Genomic DNA, 24369 nt, shown 5'->3' with positions numbered 1-24369 from the left:
TACACTTTGTCTTAGGGACAGTCTGGCTAGCAGTGACTGAGTGGTTGACAGACGACAAGCAACGGAATGTACGTGCTCTGTGATGTCATAGCAGTCAGCTGAGAGAGGCTCGTGATGTCATCGCTGAGCTGTCTGTCTGTCTGTCTGTCTCTCTCTCTCTCTTTCTCTCTCTCTCTCTCTCTCTCTCTTCCTCTCAATTCAATTCATTTGTATTGTCAAAGCAATTGGACATACATACATATATATATATATATATATATATATATATATATATACATACATACATACATCCATACATGCTAGAAAGTCATTACTATGTTATCTTAAAGGCTAACTAAGCAGAACATATATCATTATAGAACAGAGTTCATAGGTCAACACATGGTTTTAGGGAACAGGCACGTAGGTCATACCGTTTGACAATGTCTCCAAGGTTCTCATCGTAAATAACAAACAGAAATCAAACTATCTTCTGGGCTGACCTTCTAGCTTGACCGTATCTTTCTTAAGTATACAAGAGAGAAAAACAGGTGTAAGAAAATAATTTCTAATTTTCCTTCTACACATATATACATACATACATACATATGTAGCGTTATGTTGGGTGTATTTGGATAAGAGCATTTGGGCTCTGAGCTGAAGCACTGATCTAAAGAAGACCTCTCCCCCCCCAAAGTTATCAGATTTCCTTAGCTCATCAGCTTGGAACTGGTTTGCATCAAAGTGACAGTTTTGGGGAGGATGGCACCGAGAAGAGGCCAAATAGTTTGGAATTCTGCTATGAGATGTCTGGAGAAAGGGGCCTGTAGGTGATAAAAACTCTTTGAAGTGGATGAGAGCCGAAATCCCGACATAGAGCTACGAACCCAGGCCAACCGGCATTTCCAAAAGATGGCATGGATTGACATCAGTCATAAATAAAGCCTCCCTCCAATAGGACACTGGGGGCTGAAACCGAAATCCAATCTCAAGAACTCAGGGACCAATCACCTACTGATCTGACAGACTATAAGGAACAGCGGACAGTCTTTCTCTCTCTCTCTCTCTCACCTGAACCAGAAACTCGCTGCCACAGCTCAACCTGTAGCTCTGTTGCCAGAACCGGAATCAGAAACCAACCAAGTCTTTGCCGGCAACAGAAGAGTTAAACTATGAGAAGGAGATTGAGCGAAGAATTATTTTAAAGGACTTTATTAAATAAATAACTTCACAGACCCACCTGATCAGTGGAGTTTTACAGCTGGACAATTGACTAAGTCGACTGAATACGAAAGTGTCAGTCACTTAAATAGCTATTTGAGTCTTAAGAAACTTGACCCTTGGAACAAACAGGGCCCTGCTTTCCTCAAAGACTTCGTCTTCAAGTAACTACGGTGGAACCATGCTTACAAAGAAGATTTTGTGCACAACCTTGGAGCCTTCAAACCAATGGAAAATCTGTTTGGAAACGACTCTACATTCCCGAAACCCCAACTTCCAGGTGCATCGACTGAGTGGAAGTTCTTGGACAAAGCCGAACCGGACTGCCTTTGTTCCAAACCACACGGACCTCGTGCCGTGTGCTGTTATCTGAGCCCGAAGCCAGAGAGGCCTCTCTGCGACGAAGTTCACATAAGTTTAACAGTTTGGAGTTTGTGATTCATGACATTTGAGAAATCAATTAGAAATGTTAATCTGTGATTCATAACTCTAGAATGTGTAATATCATTTAGTTTTCTTAAATATAAATGTGAGTTGCATTAAACTGTTTTGTTGATAATTTTAGAAATAAAATCTGTCAACGCCGAGAAATATCTTCTCATTCCTGTTTAACTGTTTAGTCTGAAATTGACACAAGTTAATAGACATTAGATTATTGGTGGCCCTGCCTATCCTTAATCATTGAATAATAATCAGTTAAGGGAAATTGTGGTAACAAATAGGATCTTTCTCGGCACCTAAACGTAAATGAGACTGATATATATATAACGAGAAGTTACCTGACATAAATACTAACCTGCGTAGTTATTTAATGTCTGACTAATAATACTAACGAGAGACTCACCTTCGTCTTACTAACCGGTATTGTAGTCAATGTGTTTATAACCTTTTTTGTTTAACGATTTGTTAAACGGAATGTACGTGCTCTGTGATGTCATAGCAGTAAGCTGAGAGAGGCTCGTCATGTCATCGCTGAGCTGGCTGGCTGGCTCTCTGTGTGTGTGTGTGTGTGTGTGTGTGTGTCTCTCTGTCTGTCTGTCTGTCTGTCTCTCTCTCTCTCTCTTACTCTCTCTCTCTCCCTCTCAATTCAATTCATTTGTATTGTCAAAGCAATTGGACATGCATACATACATACATACATATATATGGAAAATAAACAATATGTGTACATCTCTTTCTGCATTAGTGGTGCCCTCACAGATGTGCAAGTTACATGACAGACAGACAGACAGACACACACACACTTTCACACACAGACAGACAGACACAGACACACACAGAAACACACACACATACTTTGACAGACAGACAGACAGACACACGCATATTATGGGTCTTTGTTGGGTAGTGAAATGGGTAGCATCAGTCGCAGTGTGGGTAATGTCAGGGAGCCAATCATAGTCCCCGTTATTTGCATATCGTCACTTAAAGAAGACTGGATAGGGAGATATAAATAGCAATGGGGAGACTCTTGTACTTGGTGTGGCTCTATCCATATAGTGGGGCCAGCAGGTGCAGCAATAGAAGCTCAGCCTGGGGAGACTGGATTTAGCATTTCCTCTCCATTTTGATAACTATCCATAATCATTTCTGCAAAATACTTCTATGATACCTATGTATGTTTTTTACTTGTACTATATTATACTATCAAGTATCAGTGTACACATACAATGTGACCTGTTACATTAATACAGAGGCCACGGAAGGCCAGATCACTAATAGCCACTGTCCCCTGATATTACACTTTTTTACAATCACTTTGGCACTCATTTCAGAACCTTGATGTCATTTTTCAAAACTCTAGACACTAAACTCACACCCGATGATCAAAATGCACATTTTTCAAAACTCTAACACTTTTTTACAATTGCTTGGATACAATACACATCAACCTCAGATCATTTGTTCATTGAACTAAAATGACACAACTTAACATCAAAGTATTACCATTTCAAAATGCAATTCACACATTACATCTGAGATCACTGTCTATTCATTTCATTACAAAGATCTAACTATCAATTGATACAGCTGCTCAAAATGATAAGTGACTGTTGCATTACTCTTAATGCATAATTTTATGGAAACTGACAAACAATATTCCATGTTTCGATCATGAAAGTTTCAGGATAATGAGATCCATTGACATCAATAAACGAGGAGCATGAACCAGTTGGACTACATTATCTATGGATGTAATATTTCATCATCATTCATCATCATGTAGCACTTTTCCACACCATGTTTGCAGTGTGGAAGGAAAGTTAGAAATTCTTTCTCTAATACCTGTTTTTCTCTCTTGTATACTTAAGAAAGATAAGGTCAAGCTAGAAGGTCAGGCCAGAAGGTAGTTTGATTTCTGTTTGTTATTTACGATGAGAATCTTGGAGACAATGTCAAACAGTATGATTGAAGTGCCTGCTCCCTAATCCATGTGTTGATCTATGAACTCTGTCCTATAATGATATAAATTCTGCTTAGCTAACTTTTAAGATAACATAGTAATGACTTTCTGATTATAACCAGCTCTTTGATTTTTGTGTATAAAAGCTCTGACTGTTAAAATGAAGGCAGAGCGACTTTGGGATCTACTTGAGTCACTGTTCCTCTCCACGCTGCGTGTATTAAAGGCATTGCAACTAACGCTCCAACCTGGTTGAAGATGATTGTTCTTCCACATCAGATTTGACATTACTGTATGTATGCAGGCCCTTGTAATTGCTTTTCCAATACTGCCAACTGGTTATTGATGATTGATTTCACATTGTGGTACGAGTATCGAGTGAATTGAGTGCTATCCACCCCAGCAACACAGTGATAACATGGAGCCGGCAAGTCATCCAGGTCACAATAGAGGTCAAGCAGTGGGAGGAGGAAGACGTGGTGGTCAAAGGAATGGAAGGGGACATGCACCCCTTCTGAGAGGTGGTCGTGGGCCTCGTCATAGAGGAGGGCTTAGGCCTCACCAGAGAGGCAGCCATGGGCCTCATTTGAGAGGTGTTGGGGGAACGTGGTAGAGGACAAGGCCACGGACCAGACAGCGGCAGCAACAGCAAATAGTGTCCAGTGAAATCCGAGAAATAGTTGTAGAGCATGTTGTAAATCATGGCATGACCATGACTGAGGCAGCTACAATGATTCAATCAAACCTCAGAATCAACTCAGGATCAACTGTGGCCTCAATCATCAGAAATTTCCGTACTGAGAAGCGGCAAGTCTTCAGCATGCACTAAACATTAGGCTACTCTCAATTGTCAAATGACTGTATACTGCATACCAATGTGTAGCACAGAGTATAGTGTGCCTTTTGAAAGAAATGCAGACAGAGTGAAGCAGCTGATGACTGAGTATGTTCAGGTATGTTCAGTTTCAAGATGCCTCTTGTGAAAAATGGTTGTGAGAACCTGAACCTGAACACAGGGCTGATGGAAATTCAGAAGTACAGTAATCAATCCTTTGTTTTACACTAAGCCAGGTGAGGAACACTGCAGTTGACATTTTACTGTAGTTTTGTTCTTTTTTGTAGCTAATTATTGTTGCATGGCTTCAAAGAAACCTATGGTGTGATTTGATTGTATTGCATCAATACATTTCAGATTTTGTTCAATGATTCCACTGTGTCTGTAGTATTCTCTCTACTAGTCCTTTTACAGTGATGTATTTATGTGTAGTACCATAATGAAACATGTATCACATATTTTGTACTACAATATTTAATGATTGTACGAACAACTACACAGTGAAACTATCGGTATCTTCTGTGTGGGTGATCTAAATAAATGTTACTATGGTATTTCATGATAAATGAATTATTTGAACCAACAAGTCTGCAAGTGCAAGGTTTCTTTAAAGATATGAATGCACAATGCAATGTTTTGAACATTGGACAGCCTGTGTTACAAGTGATGACCGTTTTGAGTTTTGTGTCTAGAGTTTTGAAAAATGACATCAAGGTTCTGAAATTAGTGACAAAGTGATTGTAAAAAACTGTATATTCATCCTATTTAATGTGCTCTTTTAAAATGTACTTTTCTTTTTTATGTTGCCATTTCTGTTCTACCAATGTTTCAGTTGTTAGCCAAAGATTGACAGAGTACATCTCATACACACAGGCCAGACAGCAAGGATTTCTTTTTGAAATTCAATTACAAATGCTGCATGAACTCATCAATACGATTAGAGCTCCTGAAAGCAATATAACTAACTCACTCTACAGCATCTCATTAGCAGTGAAAAGAAACCAAGAAAGTTGGGACAGTCGACTGTTTACCACTATGTAACATCACCTTTTCTTTTAATAACACTTATTAAGCACTTGGGCACTGAAGACACCACTTGGTTAAGTTTAGCAAGTGGGATTTCCCCCCATTCATCCATTATGCATTTCCTCAGCTGCGCAACTGCACAGGGCCTTCGTTGTCTTAATTTGCACTTCATAGTGCGCCACACATTCTCAATTCGGAGACAGGTCAGGACTGCAGGCAGGCCATGCTAGCACCCGCACTCTCTGCCTACGCAACCATGCGCTTGTAATCTGGGCAGAATGTGGTTTGGCGTTATCCTGCTGAAAAATGCAGGGATGTCCCTGGAAAAGACGATGTCTGGATGGCAGCATATGTTGCTCCAAAATGTGTACATCTCTTTCTGCAAAAATGGTGCCCTCACAGATGTGCGAGTTACATGACAGACAGACACTCATACACACTGTCACACCCACACACACACACACACACTTTCACAGACAGACACACGCACACACACTCACTTTCACACAGAGACAGACACACAAACACAGAGACAGACACACACACACTCACTTTCACACAGAGACACACAAACACATACACTTTCACACAGACACACACACACATACATACATACATACATACATATATAAGGAAAAGAAACAATACATTTAAAAATCACAAAAAGATGTAATAAAGTACAGAAAATCTAAATGTAATAAAATGTGATCTTTAATACACACAAATATGTATGGCTGGTCGGATGCGTCTTGGACTCGGGTTCCTCTTCATTACGTATAATGCTTTTGCCTTTTGCTATAGCTTTCCGTGGAGGGGATCGTGGGTGAGTTTGTACCATTCTTGGGGGGCTCTGCCTTGTTGGGGCGGAGCTGTGATCCAGGTGAACAGCAGATCGGACATAGGTGGGCATGTGGGCGGAGGAGGAAGGCCGGTCAAGCAAATAAGCTTGCTAAGGTACGCAGCAGCAGCAAGCAGCCCCACCATCCAGTCAGCCAGCCAGTCTGGCTGGCAGTGACTGAGTGGTTGACAGACGGCAAGCAACGGAATGTACGTGCTCTGTGATGTCATAGGAGTCACCTGAGAGAGATGTTTGTGATGTCATCGCTGAGCTGGCTGGCTCTGTGTGTCTTGCTGGCTGTGTGTGTGTGTGTGAGAGAGAGAGAGACTTTTTGACTTTTATCAGACTTCATTGCCTGTTTGCAACACGCAATAATTCATACAAAAGAAAATAAATAAATAAAAAATAGTGTTCCCCTTTGTTTGTCTCCCCCCAACAAGCATTAACTCCGCCACTGATCTGTACACTTTTAAAGAAAGCAACCCAATACACACAACAAAACAACCATCAAATACTAAACCCTATAAATGAATTACATAATAAAAACCAACTCCCCGTCATACAATTCACAAAGGGCATCATTAATACACCAGACCTGTTCAAAACTCTCCAAATCATTCATCAGCCTGTAATAGTTAAACTCTAGTCTGACTCTGCACTTGACCAGCATGGCAAACACTCTCACTGCATCCTCACTGCCCTCCCCACACACTCTGTTCTTCCTAGTCTTATAGACGGCCATTTTAGCCTGGCCCAGCAAGAAGTTTACCAGCTGGTCCACATGTTTGGTCTTTCTGGTGTATCGCGCCCCTAAAATAAAAACCTTTGTGTTAAAAATCAGGTTAAGATCAGTAAAAAGACGAGTTAAAAGACTAAAAATGGGTGACAACCGAGAGCAAGTGCTGAAACAGTGAAACACGGTCTCTCTCTGAGCACAGAATGGGCAGGCGTCGGACACAGCAGGGTTAAGAACAGTAATAAAAGAATTGACAGCAATAATGGTGTGTAACACCCTCCACTGCAGATTGCCAGCTCTCTTATTGAGGGGGGCTTGTACAGGCTTCTCCAGGCGGGCGCAGTGTCTTCCCCCAGCCCCAGCCTGTAAAGTAATTTTAGGAATCACAAAGAAACAGTTGAAAGTGCTAAATAAGTATTTTGATGCACCATATTAATTTAGGAAATTTACATGTTGTTTTTCATCAGCTTCTGTATCTGATGGCTCCACATCACTGGCTGGATTGACAGCAACGACACTCTAAAAAAAGAAGTGTTAAGTTTGAGCATTCAGGACTTGTTTTGAAGATCCTGAATATCACTGGTCCACAATTTATCTGTGAAACTATGGGTTAATCTCCATATACAAAATACTTTTCACACACACTTTAAATTTACAACTAAATTTACATGTTGATGTCTTTCGTCAGCTTCTGTATTTGATGGCTCAATATAACTGGTTGCATTAACAGCAACGGCACACTACAAGAAAATAACATTATATTTAAACATTCAGGACTGGTTTAGCATCACCTCGAATATCCCTAGCCCTTGAGGTCGATTGTTATTGTGGTCTTCAAGACCAGTGCTTCTCAACCTTAGTCCTGGAGGAGGCCCACTGTCTGCTGATTTTCATTACAACAACATTGTAGGTTATATCAGTGACTGTGGTCCTAAAGTACCCCTATGCCTGCTGTTTTTTTTCCAGTTGAGCTCTTAATTACCTAATTGGCTTAACTGAAGCCATTTAACCCTTTTCCCAGGTCTTTGGTTGTTGATGAGTTACAAAGAGCTGGATTGTGGCCCGCCATGACTGGAAGTGAAGAACACTCACTCTAGGCCTTTAACTTAATGTTCATATGTAGGGGCCTATCCATCTGATTTGTTTTTGCACATTTATTAACAGAAAAATTGATGGTATGTGAAATCATCTGAGCTGAAAAACATAATGTTCCACCAATAATAAAATAAATGTATTAATTAAAATTATAGAGATAATAGAATGTTCACAGATTATTAGTTCAGAAAATAAAATATTTTTTTATATCTTAAATAGAATTAACACTCAAATCAGTTGTAGGGTAAACAAGGTCTATTTTTTGGATTGATTTTATAATTATACATGTATGGCTGCATGAAGCTTACCTGAGAATCTGATATTTTAGTAACTTTGTTGCTTCTTGTTGGGTAGTCCACGTTTGCCGCCGTTCTTTTTCTGTAAATGTAAATCAAAAGGCAATAATTACATACTGTAATTAAAATACAAAAAGTATAAACATTGTATTATTATTTTTGTATCCTGTTTCTCCATCTCGATGCTGTTCTTTTTGGAATTGCATATCTAGGTTTACTTAAATACTGTTTATAAGATTGTAAACTCATCATCCAAATTTCTTCATTTGCCAAACTTTATGTAGTGCGCTTGCAGTTTCAGAAGAAGAAAAAAAACTGTAACAGATGGGATATGTAGTACTTTATACTCGAGTGGTCTATGCGATTACACCCTGTTGGTGTTATTAAGAACGCAAAGTACCAGAATGCAGAGCGGGACTGTTTTTTGTGCCGTGACTTGTCGGGGGAAAAACGGACGAGAAGGTGAAGGTAGTATGGCGGTGATGCACGCGTTGGTGAAGTGGGAAAGCGGGGTCGACAAAGACTCTTACAGCGTGATTCCCACTGCTTGCTTTCGCAATTTTGATTTATTCAGCATTGCTGATGATGACGAAGAGACGACTCGAAACTTCAGAGCAGAGTGGAGAGACACGAACAAACCTCCAAAAGGTGGATGGCCTGTCCATGAAGCGCAGATCATTATGACTGGTAACAATGTTTATTTAAAAAAAAAAAACATTAAAGTCTTTACATGCTATTTGATATATACAATCACAGTATATTTGAAATGAATGTTTAAGTTATTAATGTGTTGTACGTCTAACATACTCTTATAACATGGTAGGTGGTGGTGAGGGCGCTAAAAACTCGTCATACTTGACTGGCATTTGTAAGAACGATTTATTGTGTGTTGTGCTTTACAATAAAATCCCCCAAATCACAAAATAAATTAAACCAGATATAATTTAACTTCAGTTTTGATTCAGTGTTGGCTGTTCATCTTAATTTGTATGGTCAAAGCACAGTATTTTTATGACAAATAAATATAATCCCCAAATATCTGTGGACATAATGCAGGGTTTTATTTATTTTATTTTTATTTTAGGAAAAGAAGGCGAACTAAGAAGAAAACTTAATGACCTAACAAAAATGCCCTGTCCTAAAATGAAGAGAGTACCTAAACCAAACAAAAAACTTCAAATTTCAGATGATAGTGACCTTGATGAACCACAGTTACCGGTGAGATAATTACTGCAAATATTAAATAAATGTATTGCAGGATTGTTTTTTTTTAATCATATTCATATATATATATATATATATATTTTCATTTTAAACTCTTTTCCTCTCTGAATACAGCACAAAATAAGAAAGAAAACCGATGGAGCTTCAAGAATTAGATCCCGTCATATTCTACAGACATTTAAAGAGTCCAGTGAAGTTGAGCTACAGCAAAACGTTAAGCAGCTCGAAAAGGAAAACACAAGACTTAAAAATGAAAACCAATGTCTTCGAAACCGTATGGTTGATGGTAAGTTTTTTTATTTATAGCAAATAATTCCTTACCTTGATAAATGTTATTCTTCAGTAATTTAGATTCCAGAGTAATGTATTATAGTTGATCATACTGAAGTAATCTAGAACCACAATACAGACTCTTAATGTGCACTGTCTAATAGTTTAATAATACTGATTATTAAATAAAGTTTTTCAACATAACTTCATAATCCTACATTAATGACTATATGCATTACATTAGACCTGGAAATTCTTGTATTTTATCTTTTTTATTTTTTTCGTAGCTAATGTTAATGACCCACAAAAAGGTCAGTTTGCCAATAACATAGAGCAAGTCTCTCAAGTATAATTGCAGGCATTGATGGTTTTGTTTTCACTTTGCATTAAATATATTACTAGAAATGATTATCATTTAATACTAAGGTTTTTTTCTCCAGAGATTCCAGACCTTTTGGACAATCTGAAAAAAATTGTAACAAAAGCCACATTTATCAGCAATGAAGACAAAAGTGTGTCACCATCAAGTGGTTCTGACAGCCCCACAGCAAATTGTTCTGAATCTGACAAAGAATCACCAAAACAGGTATAACACTCTTGGTCTACAATATTACAAAGACAAGGTAAAAATATATATATTGAAAACAAATATTGGTTGTAAACAATCTAATGATGCTACATTATCAGTTATATTCATAGTTATAGTTGATAATAAGAATGTAATTGAATTATGGGTGTCACAGATTCACTGACTTTATTATGTCTGTAAATTAATAAACTTAGAATTGAGACATACTGTGGTCTTTAATAACACATTTCTGTAACAAAATCACAGCCTTACTGATAATGTATTCCACTTAACATAATATAAGAATAGTTTGGGGATAAACTTGTTTTTTATTTACCATTGTCTTTTAGGTGGAAATATTCCCAGGCACTGGAGTTTACATTGACAAACTGTCCTGGATCCTTGCAGAGAGGTGCAGCACGAATACGTCATATGCAAGAACCCTGACGGTTGCTGTCTTTGACTTTCCAACATTATTAAAGAGCAATCTTCGTGGTGGTGGCAGCAAGAGAGATCCAACTTCGGAGACATTAAGATCCTCATTGATGTTATTGAGGATCATATACAGCTGCCTTCGGAAGGACACGACGTGTTTCAGTTGCGGGGCTTTGCAGCCCAGCGGGACCCTCTTAATGCCGGACATCAGCTGCCCGAGCCGGTGCGGATGAACGGAGGGACGTTAGACAGCGTTACCTTCCGGGCAGGAGCAGCGAGCGGCAACACCGGGGTGAAAGTGTCGTCTAACACTGTGCCATTAGCCACTAGCTGATTGAGCAGATCAGTGGTTTTTAAGAAGATAACAATGGCAGCAGACTTGATATTTTCACACCCTGCTACCTCCCCAACCGCTAACACACACTGCTCTAGGGGGCAGAACTGCACCGGAGCGATCTTGACTCCATGGCGTCGGGTCAGTTTTTCAAAAGACGCATTCAGGGGGTCCGACCCCCCGACCCGGGAAGAACTACCGGTACTCCCCCCTCCCCTCCCCTGTTCCCCCACAATAAGAAAAGCACTGAAAACAGAAGACAAAATAAACAAACTGAAAAAAGTAAAGCAACAAAAAAACGCAGCCAAAGGACAGAGCTCTCAGCAGCACTCCCGCTCACTGCAGACCCCTCCCACACACTCCCAGCTGAGAGAGAGAGAGAGTGTTAGTGTCTGTCTGTCTCTCTCTCTCTGTAGATGCATCATAGGGAACATATGTAACAATCTCTCTTTTTGTTTACCAAAAATGAGAATGAACGTATTTCAAGTGGGTGTTGCCTTGGTTGGAAACGTTTTAAGATTATTTATGAAGTGTAAAGTGGATTTGTCTCAGTTCTCCGTAGTTTTCAATGTATGTGCCATTCAGTAGCGTTCATGTTACAGATGTGCCCTATGCAGTGGTAGGGTCAATAAAATGTCAGTAAAACTTTATTTTAGCAATTATGGAGGGGAAGAACTGCAAATAGCGGGTCCCCACTAATTATCTAACTTACCAACAACGTTTAAAATTAGGTCTTGCGAAGCTGCCAAATAATGCTGTATAATCGTATGTGTCTTCATACACCGGCTGCTATAGTCTGATAGCTTTGATTATATATATATATATTTTCTCGTGAACCACAAATGCTATTTGCTTGATTTTTACAGAGTATGTTATAAATACCATTGTTATGAAGCCTGACAAATTGTATGCTGTAATTATGAATATTTTCAAATCATTTGTTTGTTTTTCCTAACATGTTACAAATGTTCCCTATGTGAAAGATGCATTATATCTTAATAACGTCTAAACAATTAAAGATATACAGATTATTATTTTCGGTAAAGTTATAACACATTGCTATTAACTATGTGTGTCAGTAAAAGTTTAAAAAATCCTAATAATTTTTTATTGATCCTGCAAAATAGGTGTTTAGGGAACATTTGTAACATTAGGGTTACGATTTGCCATAGACGCGGAATGAGTTTGATTGTGATGTTAAATGGGGTTTAAAGACGCAGTCGCCTCGGTGCTGATTACTATTGCTGTGTTTCTCCACTTCTACTCCATGCTTGGGAACGCCCACATCCAGTGACGTCAAAACCGGTGGAAAAGCGGGCCGGTTCAAAAAAGATCAGCTGGATCCCAGGCCGAGCAGCAGCTCCGGCTCCAGCACCGGCACCATGTCGCTGGAAAAGCGCTAAGTGAGCTCACAGTGAGCTCAGTGTAATGTCTGCTCTGGTGAGCTCACAGTGTGACCTAGTCGTTAGTTCACGTCTTCACTGGGTAGTCCATGACAACTTAATTGACTCAATTCTTGGGCTTAATTGGTCAAAATGACCATTGGTTGAAGGTACTCAGGGACTGATGTGTAGAGAGACTTATTAAACCTGCAGGATTGTGGTTTTCCCAGAACAGAATTAACCAGTGTAGCGTTATGTTGGGTGTATTCTGATAAGAGCATTTTAGCTCTGAGCTGAAGCACTGATCTAAAGAAGACCTCTCCCCCCCAAATTTATCAGATTTCCTTAACTCATCAGCATGTGAACTGGTTTACATCAAAGTGACAGTCTTGGGAGGATGGCACCAAGAATGGGCCAAATAGCTTGGAATCCCTGCTGTGAGATGTCTGGGGAAGGGGGCCTGTAGGAAATAAAAACTCTTTGAAATGGACGAGAGCCGAAATCCCGACACAGAGCTACGAACCCGTGCCAACCGGCATTTCCAAAAGATGGCATGGATTGACATCAGTCATACATCAAGCCCCCCTCCAATAGGACACTGGGGGCTGAAGCCGAAATCCAATCTCACAAACTAAAGAACCAATCACCTATTGATCTGACAGGCGTATAAAGGGTAACGCACGGCATCTCTCTCTCTCTCTCACCTAAACCAGTAACTCGCTGCCACAGCTCAACTTGTATCTCTGTTGCCAGAACCGGAACCAGAAACCAACTAAGTCTTTACCAGCAACAGAAGGGTTAAACTGGGAGAAGGAGATTGAGCCGTACGAAGAATTCTTTTAAAGGACTTTATTAAATAAAGAACTTTACAGACTGCGCTGCCCGCCTGTGCCCAGCCATCCAGCTGGACAATTGACTAAGTCGACTGAATACGAAAGTCATTTAAATAGCTATTTGAGTCTTAAGAAACTTGACCCTTGGAACGAACAGGGCCCTGCTTTCCTCAAAGACTTTGTCTTCAAGTAACTACGGTGGAACCCTGCTTACAAAGAAGATTTTGTGCACAACCTTGGAGCCTTCAAACCAGTGGAAAATCTGTTTGGAAAAGACTCTACATTCGCGAAACCCCAACTTCCAGGTGCATCGACTGAGTGGAAGTTCTTGGACAAAGCCGAACCGGACTGCCTTTGTTCCAAACCACACGGACCTCGTGCCGTGTGCTGTTATCTGAGCCCGAAGCCAGAGAGGCCTCTCTGCGACGAAGTTCACATAAGTTTAACAGTTTGGAGTTTGTGATTCATGACATTTGAGTAATCAATTAGAAATGTTAATCTGTGATTCATAACTCTAGAATGTGTAATATCATTTAGTTTTCTTAAATATAAATGTGTGTTGCATTCAACTGTTTTGTTGATAATTTTAGAAATAAAATCTGTCAACGCCGAGAAATATCTTCTCATTCCTGTTTAACTGTTTAGTCTGAAATTGACACAAGTTAATAGACACCAGATTATAGGTGGCCCTGCCTATCCTTAATCATTGAATAATAATCAGTTAAGGGAAATTGTGGTAACAAGTAATGATAGGATCTTTCTCTCCACCTAAACGTTAATGAGACTGATATATATATAACGAGAAGTTACCTGACATAAATACTAACCTGCATAGTTATTGAATGTCTGACTAACAATACTAATGAGAGACTCACCTTCGTCTTACTAACCGGTATTGTAGTCAATGTGTTTATAACCTTTTTTGTTTAATGATTTGTGTGTTATCATATGCGATCCCATGGTCTTTGATTTGGTCACGGAAGTGATTTGTCTTTGATTTGTTGATCTAGAGTTGAATTTTAATTAGTTTTTCCCTTTTGTATAATTAGTGTAGTGCTACATTTAGTCTTTGTTTTTGAATAAATTTGACAATTTATATCTTTGGAATTGGTGTCTGCGTCCAATTATTACAGAAATTGAGTTCTACAAGATTCCAGGATTCGTGATAAGGTGATACTATAAATTCACTTCTTTAATTGAATTTTATAAGTGTACCTTACGCTACACCTTTGACCACCACGTCTTCCTCCTCCCACTGCTTGACCTCTATTGTGACCTGGATCACCTGCCGGCTCCATGTTATCGCTGTGTTGTTGAGGTGGATAGCACTCATTTCACTCGATACTCGTACCACAATGTGAAATCAATCATCAATAACCAGTTGGCAGTATTGGAAAAGCAATTACAAGGGCCTGCATACATACAGTAATGTCAAATCTGATGTGGAAGAACAATTCCTTTATCCCTCTGTTCTCCACCAGGGTTGTGCTGTTCGCCTCGATTGGCAAGTTTGCAGTGTGAGGAGTGGATCCATGTCGTCGTTCCTAGGCACTTCACAGCTGTGTGGGTGGTCAGGAGCACCTGGTAGGGCCCTGTCCACCTGGGCTGTTGGGAGGACTTTCTCTTGTGTGCTTTGATATACACAGTCACCTTGCTGGAAGGGGTGGTAAACCTGCTGGGATGGTTCAGTCTGGGCGGCTTTCATCTGTGAATGGACAGCTTCGAAAGCACGTGTTAGTCCCATACAAAAAGACAACAGAGCATCATCCATCAAGTGGATGTCCATTTCCCTTACAGACAATGGAGGAGTGATGGAGAGTCTCATAAGTCATCCCATAATAATCTCACACAGAGAAAGACCTGTTTTTCTCAATTTGCTGACGATTTCATTGTCATTAGGACTATAGGAAGGGGATCTGGACGTTTGAGTCCTGTTTGTTTGCATATATTAGACAGCTTATTCTTTAATATCCCATTTTGTTTCTCCACTGCTCCAGCTGACTGAGCCTGATGGGGCAGTGAAAATGTTGTTTACCTCGCAGGGCTTTGCATAGTTCCTGCACTATTGTCCCAGTGAAGTGAGTGTTCCTATCACTGGAAATTTCCCTGGAATGCGAAATCTACATATAACATCCCTTAACTGTATTTTTGCTACTTTTACTACTTCAGCCTTCCTACGGGATAGGCTTCAACCCATTTAGAACACCTATATATTATTACAAGTATATATTCATATCCACAACATTTAAGCTTTTGAACACAATCTATTTGCATATTGCAGGATTATGAGCTTGACAAATGTGGCAAGTTCTACAATATTGCTAAGCTGTTACTATAAAACCTGGGGCAAACCAATTTAAAAGACTGATGCACACATCCCCCCTTTGCCCGTGTGGCCAACACCATGCGCCACATGGGCAAACCAGGGAAAGAGTGCCTGTGAGGCAACCAATGCATTAGCAAATGTTTGAGCTCTCTTATGGAAGGTGCAGTGGCCAGTTGCAATTTCCTGGAGCTTTTACAGTGCATCTCAAATTAAATTTCATCCAGCCCCAGGTCATAAAAGTCAAACCCTAGTTACGACATACATAACACATACATTTTGTTGCTTCAAAGAGAATACAAAAGTCAGCAAAACATTCTTTTTTACAAATTCAGTTTGTAAACTGTATTGTACATATATTTGTTGCGTTTTGATTTATAAACATTATACATTGTACAAATCTTAAGTGAAGGGCAATGGACTGATTCTGACTTCATGGCTGTCATTCTATTCATTTGAATAATGTGACATCTCCACTAAAAGTACATTATAAATTAAACTATCAATAGAAGAATATGTGCTACTGCGGACGTCATCTGAGCAGTTTCACAATATATTGTAGATTCCTATAATCTGGAAAACCTTTAATTATAGTATTTTAACTTATTTCTCCACTGAGTCAAGCATCACTTCAGCGTAGTGGACCTCAGCATTGGTCTGTTCAAGTTGCTGTGAGGCTGTCTTTAAAGCCGCGCCCTCGGCCTACTGTGTCTCAACAAGAACACCAGCATCTTCTCCATATGGGTCAGACATCGGTTCCTTCAGGACACGATTCATAATATGCATATCTGCCATGTGGAATAAATCAGTCTGAAGACACAATGTGTGGTTCACACAACATCAGAGATCGTCCTTATAAAAGGCATCTCTATCACATTAGTTGACATTCGCACAATCTATAAGGTTTCTAGTAAAGGGACAATTCAAAATAATAATAATCTTGATTCCAATTTATCTCATTTATCAAATTATTTCAGTACAGCACTCAGCTGTCGTCAGCAGCATCATATCTCCTGTGTTTATTGAATCAGCTTTACTTCCTAGTGTAGATACTCTTTTTGTGTGGAGTTGTCAAAGTTTCAAAACAATGTGCTTATCTTTGTCCTTTTATCTAACTTAAATACCTGAGAACATTACAATAATTATTACAGCAGCTCCTTCAACACCATAGTTAATAGTAGTTGGGTAAATGATGGCAGTTATTAATCTTTGTTTCTCAATTCATTTTTTACCAATAAACCATAATTTGAAATTATTTCCATACTCCTATTATTCCTATTTTCATTATTATTAGTTTTATGCGGTTGTCATCTAGTATGTGATGTATTCGTCTGTATCAACATCAATATTATTATCATTATTAATACAAGCAGTGTAAATTACCATTCATTACACTCTTGCTCTGTTTGTAATAAGTTATGAACCCTTACACGTACTTACAGTCTCTGCCTTGTCTCTGACTTCTCTCTCTCTCTCTCTCCCTCTCTCTCTCATCTCAGGCTGCTTGTCTGCTCAGGCGAACAGGGGGAGCAGAGGAGCACATACGGCCCTTGCCCCCTGCCCCCCTCTTCCTAATTGATAGGGTATTTCTGTTTGTGAAAGGACTATTTCCAAACAGTTTTATAACTTGCCATGACTATGTTTCATTAAATTAGTTATGTTACACCTTTAGTTATACCTGTAGTAACTTCATTATTTTCCCTCATATTCCAGTCAATCACCATCAGAGTCTCTCGTGGCAGTACATTTGTCTCACACAGAACAAACTCTCCTTTCTCAACCGCTTTCAATTTTGGATAACATCGCACTGCATCCCAACAGCTGTTCTTTCTCCTATTCCTAATTTCTTACAAGAAAATGCAAGTTATATTTGATCGATTTGTATTATTACTATTTATATACATTTCACTACATTATTGTAGTTAATGAATGTATTTAATCTTTGGAAAATAAGCCTTTTCATTGATCTCAATAATGATGTCCAGGTACTTCAGGAAAGCACATTTTCAAAAAATGTGTCCAGTCAATGATTTCCCCAACTAAGAACCTGCGTGGGCACTAAGACTGTCCTCCTGCGCGGCTCATGTCTTTATTGTGTCACTTCCTCCTATTGAAGTCCAATCTACACCAGTACAGGTTCAGAAGAACTGTTCCCGAATCCAGATTGAACTGATCAATAGTTAATTTCTTACCTACACATTGTATTTAGGGATCTATTTCTAGGGATTTAAAAACTCTTCATTGTGGAACTCATAGCTTCCAAATGAGCACATCGTTAATTTCCTGGAGTATCTGGTTATCTATTTATCAATATGTAAGAAACCTTCACCGAATGTTTGTGGTTGCCTCGGATTCCTATTTCTAAATTTGGCTCTAATTCCATTTCTAACATGTTACTTTTAACTTCTGTATTCGTAAGACCTATTTAAATAACTTAATTTTGTATTATTATTTCTGTTTGCAATAGCATTCTGTGTACAGTTAAATGCTGACTTTCTTGTAGGTCTGTTATTACAACATATTTAACTGGCGTTTTTTAGCTATCATTCTGTAACTATTTGTGACTTATGACTCTCTTAGTCATATTCTGGACTATACAGTACATGAAAAAGTCAAAATATGGACATTTACCTTGCGCAAACTGAAAACGTACAAACATACAAAGAGACACATATTAATTTATATCCATAGTAAATTCAGATACCATGGTTTTGGTTGGCATGTTATATTGACCTGCAGTGTCTCAAACTACCCTTATTTATTACTTATCTAGTAATTTTCCTTCAGTATCTTGAGGACTGTCATTTATACTGAAAAACATATATATATATATTTTTAATTTGTCTTCGGGGCATTCAGATTGAATTATGCCTGTTGTCTTTTCTTTCTTTTCTCTAACAAATGTTTTAAGATAGCTAGCTTTGGTTTCTCATTTCTTAATGCTTTGTATTCCTATTTTGCAAAACCGTTTTTAGGTGCTCAAGTCTATCTGAATCAAAAGTCCCATCTTCTGGAAACCTTAATTTTCTGTCACCTATTGTCCAGTCAAACGCACCGCTTCACTCCATAGTTATCATACATGTACCTTACAAGTGTACCTTTAAGTGGCGGGTCGCCCGTCTTACTAGAGCTGTTCCCACACAGTAACACGTTTTCCCATTTTCTATGTATCGTTTTGTACACAACAACCAAGGCGTGCAAGCCCGCAAAATAACAATAAACGACAGGGGAGAAAACATAGCAAAAAACAAGAAAACACAAATAATACTAAATCCTATATAGGAATAACAACAAACATGCTTTTCAATGTTTGCATTTATAGAACTTGTATATAACTTAATGACTTTTCTTCATTTACCATAAACACTATAAACTTCTATAAACTATAAACATGTTATTTTATATTATCACCGGCGTATCAGATATTGAACAATTAATTAGCGCTCCTTTTTTTTTTTTTTTCTAATAGTAGGTCAAACCTACGCTGCAGTTTACAAACACACTTAAGCCTGCGGGAACCCAGACAGGAAAACACAGTCCTGTTCCTTCACAAACAAGAAGACACAGTCAAGTCTATGGTAACCCTAAGAAACCATGCTCCTCGGTTATTGGTGTCAATGGATCTCATTATCCTGAAACTTTCATGATCGAAACATGGAATACTGTTTGTCAGTTTCCATAAAACTATGCATTAAGAGTAATGCAACAGTCACTTATCATTTTGAGCAGCTGTATCAATTGATAGTTAGATCTTTGTAATGAAATGAATAGACAGTGATCTCAGATGTAATGTGTGAATTGCATTTTGAAATGGTAATACTTTGATGTTAAGTTGTGTCATTTTAGTTCAATGAACAAATGATCTGAGGTTGATGTGTATTGTATCCAAGCAATTGTAAAAAAGTGTTAGAGTTTTGAAAAATGTGCATTTTGATCATCGGGTGTGAGTTTAGTGTCTAGAGTTTTGAAAAATGACATCAAGGTTCTGAAATGAGTGCCAAAGTGATTGTAAAAAAGTGTAATATCAGGGGACAGTGGCTATTAGTGATCTGGCCTTCCGTGGCCTCTGTATTAATGTAACAGGTCACATTGTATGTGTACACTGATACTTGATAGTATAATATAGTACAAGTAAAAAACATACATAGGTATCATAGAAGTATTTTGCAGAAATGATTATGGATAGTTATCAAAATGGAGAGGAAATGCTAAATCCAGTCTCCCCAGGCTGAGCTTCTATTGCTACACCTGCTAAGTGGCTGCTGGCCCCACTATATGGATAGAGCCACACCAAGTACAAGAGTCTCCCCATTGCTATTTATATCTCCCTATCCAGTCTTCTATAGGTGTCAGGGTGGGGTGCCTATTCCCCTGCATGCTTTGAAACCTATAGCACCTGGGACACACACTTGGGATCCGGTTCCTCTGCCCCTCACATACACATGAGGAATCCTAGGTGCTCAATACGTCATACTGTCTCTTTCATCTCATGTGTAAACTATGGACAAATACATGACTAAACGTGTTTAGTTGCTTTTCCCAGAATGCTTTGCGCCACGATATGCAAATAACGGGGACTATGATTGGCTCCCTGACATTACCCACACTGCGACTGATGCTATCCATTTCACTACCCAACAAAGACCCATAATATGCGTGTGTCTGTCTGTCTGTCTGTCAAAGTATGTGTGTGTGTTTCTGTGTGTGTCTGTCTGTCTGTGTGTGAAAGTGTGTGTTTGTCTGTCTGTCTGTCTGTCATGTAACTTGCACATCTGTGAGGGCACCACTAATGCCGAAAGAGATGTACACATATTGTTTATTTTCCATATATATGTATGTATGTATGTATGCATGTCCAATTGCTTTGACAATACAAATGAATTGAATTGAGAGGGAGAGAGAGAGAGAGAGAGAGAGACAGACAGACAGACAGAGAGACACACATACACACACACACACACACAGAGAGCCAGCCAGCCAGCCAGCCAGCTCAGTGATGACATGACGAGCCTCTCTCAGCTTACTGCTATGACAGCACAGAGCACGTACATTCCGTTTAACTAATCGTTAAACAAAAAAGGTTATAAACACATTGACTACAATACCGGTTAGTAAGACGAAGGTGAGTCTCTCGTTAGTATTATTAGTCAGACATTAAATAACTACGCAGGTTAGTATTTATGTCAGGTAACTTCTCGTTATATATATATCAGTCTCATTTACGTTTAGGTGCCGAGAAAGATCCTATTTGTTACCACAATTTCCCTTAACTGATTATTATTCAATGATTAAGGATAGGCAGGGCCACCAATAATCTAATGTCTATTAACTTGTGTCAATTTCAGACTAAACAGTTAAACAGGAATGAGAAGATATTTCTCGGCGTTGACAGATTTTATTTCTAAAATTATCAACAAAACAGTTTAATGCAACACACATTTATATTTAAGAAAACTAAATGATATTACACATTCTAGAGTTATGAATCACAGATTAACATTTCTAATTGATTTCTCAAATGTCATGAATCACAAACTCCAAACTGTTAAACTTATCTGAACTTCGTCGCAGAGAGGCCTCTCTGGCTTCGGGCTCAGATAACAGCACACGGCACGAGGTCTGTGTGGTTTGGAACAAAGGCAGTCTGGTTCGGCTTTGTCCAAGAACTTCCACTCAGTCGATGCACCTGGAAGTTGGGGTTTCGGGAATGTAGAGTCTTTTCCAAACAGATTTTCCACTGGTTTGAATGCTCCAAGACTGTGCACAAAATCTTCTTTGTAAGCAGGGTTCCACCGTAGTTACTTGAAGACGAAGTCTTTGAGGAAAGCAGGGCCCTGTTTGTTCCAAGGGTCAAGTTTCTTAAGACTCAAATAGCTATTTAAGTGACTGACACTTTCGTATTCAGTCGACTTAGTCAATTGTCCAGCTGTAAAACTCCACTGATCAGGTGGGTCTGTAAAGTTATTTATTTAATAAAGTCCTTTAAAAGAATTCTTCGTACGGCTCAATCTCCTTCTCCCAATTTAACTCTTCTGTTGCCGGCAAAGACTTGGTTGGTTTCTGATTCCGGTTCTGGCAACAGAGCTACAGGTTGAGCTGTGGCAGCGAGTTTCTGGTTCAGGTGAGAGAAAGAGAGAGAGAAAGACTGTCCGCTGTTCCTTAAAGTCTGTCAGATCAGTAGGTGATTGGTCCCTGAGTTCTTGAGATTGGATTTCGGTTTCAGCCCCCAGTGTCCTATTGGAGGGGGGCTTGATTTATGACTGATGTCAATCCATGCCATCTTTTGGAAATGCCGGTTGGCCCGGGTTCGTAGCTCTATGTCGGGATTTCGGCTCTCATCCACTTCAAAGAGTTTTTATCACCTACAGGCCCCTTTCTCCAGACATCTCATAGCAGAATTCCAAACTATTTGGCCTCTTCTCGGTGCCATCCTCCCCAAAACTGTCACTTTGATGCAAACCAGTGCCAAGCTGATGAGCTAAGGAAATCTGATAACTTTGGGGGGGGAGAGGTCTTCTTTAGATCCGTGCTTCAGCTCAGAGCCCAAATGCTCTTATCCAAATACACCCAACATAACGCTACATATGTATGTATGTATGTATATATGTGTAGAAGGAAAATTAGAAATTATTTTCTTACACCTGTTTTTCTCTCTTGTATACTTAAGAAAGATACGGTCAAACTAGAAGGTCAGCCCAGAAGATAGTTTGATTTCTGTTTGTTATTTACGATGAGAACCTTGGAAACAATGTCAAACGGTTTGACCTATGTGCCTGTTCCCTAAAACCATGTGTTGACCTATGAACTCTGTTCTATAATGATATATGTTCTGCTTAGTTAGCCTTTAAGATAACATAGTAATGACTTTCTAGCATGTATGGATGTATGTATGTATGTATATATATATATATATATACACTCACCTAAAGGATTATTAGGAACACCTGTTCAATTTCTCATTAATGCAATTATCTAACCAACCAATCACATGGCAGTTGCTTCAATGCATTTAGGGGTGTGGTCCTGGTCAAGACAATCTCCTGAACTCCAAACTGAATGTCTGAATGGGAAAGAAAGGTGATTTAAGCAATTTTGAGCGTGGCATGGTTGTTGGTGCCAGACGGGCCGGTCTGAGTATTTCACAATCTGCTCAGTAACTGGGATTTTCACGCACAACCATTTCTAGGGTTTACAAAGAATGGTGTGAAAAGGGAAAAACATCCAGTATGCAGCAGTCCTGTGGGCGAAAATGCCTTGTTGATGCTAGAGGTCAGAGGAGAATGGGCCGACTGATTCAAGCTGATAGAAGAGCAACTTTGACTGAAATAACCACTCGTTACAACCGAGGTATGCAGCAAAGCATTTGTGAAGCCACAACACGTACAACCTTGAGGCGGATGGGCTACAACAGCAGAAGACCCCACCGGGTACCACTCATCTCCACTACAAATAGGAAAAAGAGGCTACAATTTGCACAAGCTCACCAAAATTGGACAGTTGAAGACTGGAAAAATGTTGCCTGGTCTGATGAGTCTCGATTTCTGTTGAGACATTCAGATGGTAGAGTCAGAATTTGGCGTAAACAGAATGAGAACATGGATCCATCATGCCTTGTTACCACTGTGCAGGCTGGTGGTGGTGGTGTAATGGTGTGGGGGATGTTTTCTTGGCACACTTTAGGCCCCTTAGTGCTAATTGTCATCGTTTAAATGCCACGGCCTACCTGAGCATTGTTTCTGACCATGTCCATCCCTTTATGACCACCATGTACCCATCCTCTGATGGCTACTTCCAGCAGGATAATGCACCATGTCACAAAGGTCGAATAATTTCAAATTGGTTTCTTGAACATGACAATGAGTTCACTGTACTAAACTGGCCCCCACAGTCACCAGATCTCAACCCAATAGAGCATCTTTGGGATGTGGTGGAACGGGAGCTTCGTGCCCTGGATGTGCATCCCACAAATCTCCATCAACTGCAAGATGCTATCCTATCAATATGGGCCAACATTTCTAAAGAATGCTTTCAGCACCTTGTTGAATCAATGCCACGTAGAATTAAGGCAGTTCTGAAGGCGAAAGGGGGTCAAACACAGTATTAGTATGGTGTTCCTAATAATCCTTTAGGTGAGTGTATATATGTATGTATGTATGTATGTATGTCCAATTGCTTTGACAATACAAATGAATTGAATTGAGAGGAAGAGAGAGAGAGAGAGAGAGAGAGAGACAGACAGACAGACAGACAGCTCAGCGATGACATCACGAGCCTCTCTCAGCTGACTGCTATGACATCACAGAGCACGTACATTCCGTTGCTTGCCGTCTGTCAACCACTCAGTCACTGCCAGCCAGACTGGCTGGCTGGCTGGATGGGGGGGCTGCTTGCTGCTGCTGCGTACCTTAGCAAGCTTATTTGCTTGACCGGCCTTCCTACTCCTCTGCCCACATGCCCACCTATGCCCGATCTGCTGTTCACCTGGATCACAGCTCCGCCCCAACAAGGCAGATCTTCCCAAAAATGGTACAAACTGATCCACGTTCCCCTCCACGGAAAGCTTTAGCCCA

The 24369-nt window shown here is 39.6% G+C and overlaps 1 non-coding gene across 1 annotated transcript; it reads left to right on the top strand.

Moving 5' to 3' along the window:
* Positions 1-6216: 6216 nt before the first annotated feature.
* Positions 6217-6331, top strand: LOC136762335 (U5 spliceosomal RNA). The gene has a single exon (XR_010820538.1). It is a non-coding gene; the product is annotated as a U5 spliceosomal RNA (small nuclear RNA).
* The last annotated feature ends 18038 nt before the right edge of the window (positions 6332-24369 follow it).

Source organism: Amia ocellicauda, chromosome 10, assembly GCF_036373705.1.
Source record: "Amia ocellicauda isolate fAmiCal2 chromosome 10, fAmiCal2.hap1, whole genome shotgun sequence".
NCBI classification, from domain to species: domain Eukaryota; kingdom Metazoa; phylum Chordata; class Actinopteri; order Amiiformes; family Amiidae; genus Amia; species Amia ocellicauda.
The sequence above is the reverse complement of the archived record's forward strand: the minus strand, read 5'-3'. Positions and strand labels throughout refer to the sequence as shown.